The sequence below is a fragment of the Saccostrea cucullata genome, unplaced genomic scaffold (assembly GCF_032062105.1).
Source record: "Saccostrea cucullata isolate Sc308-1 unplaced genomic scaffold, CSIRO_AGI_Scuc_v1 ctg876, whole genome shotgun sequence".
In the NCBI taxonomy this organism is placed as follows: Eukaryota; Metazoa; Mollusca; class Bivalvia; order Ostreida; family Ostreidae; genus Saccostrea; species Saccostrea cuccullata.
In genome coordinates this window covers 26,446-27,096 of record NW_026923352.1, presented here as the reverse complement: position 1 = coordinate 27,096, position 651 = coordinate 26,446, and the positions used below count along the sequence as shown (strand labels likewise).

The following is a 651-nucleotide window of genomic DNA, read 5'->3' as shown; positions in this document are numbered from 1 at the left end:
GAATGCTTACTTATTTTAGGTACCTGATCACGCTTCTTTTTAATGTCCCATGTTCATGTTCATGAATTTTATTTTTTGATGGATTCATAAGACAAATCACTGTTTGTACATTAAGCTCAAGGAACTATTGACCACTCTTTTTCACGTTGCTAATGGTTGCAATCAATCGATGAAAATGTCATGTATTCACAACGAACAAGAATTTAGGTTTTATGGTTTATGAAAAGAAAAAAATATTGTCAAAAGTGGGATTCGAACCCACGCCGGGAGAACCCGACTGCGACCTGAACGCAGCGCCTTAGACCGCTCGGCCATCCTGACATGTTGAACTTCCCGGTTTTAAACGGGTGTAGTTTCAAAAGCGCACGAGATTTCACTTCTTACACGTGTTTCTTTTAAAATATATCTGCGGAACCATGCATGGACATGCTGGTATCCAGATAACATCATAAAAATATTGTTCAACAATGTTGTTTCTGAAGAGAAATGTAGTTTGAATCTCGTGATACTATTGATACTTTTTTTATTTGTTCTAACAACTTGATAAGCAGATTTGTTATTTTTAGGGTATTCCAACTGTATAAGAATAAATCTTTTATACTGGATTTAATTTATTTTTGAAATAATCCGCTCTGTAGAACGTACATGATG

General features: G+C 35.2%; 1 non-coding gene across 1 annotated transcript; it reads right to left on the bottom strand.

Moving 5' to 3' along the window:
* Positions 1-237: 237 nt before the first annotated feature.
* Positions 238-321, bottom strand: Trnal-cag (transfer RNA leucine (anticodon CAG)). The gene has a single exon. It is a non-coding gene; the product is annotated as a tRNA-Leu (tRNA).
* Between the last annotated feature and the right edge of the window lie 330 nt (positions 322-651).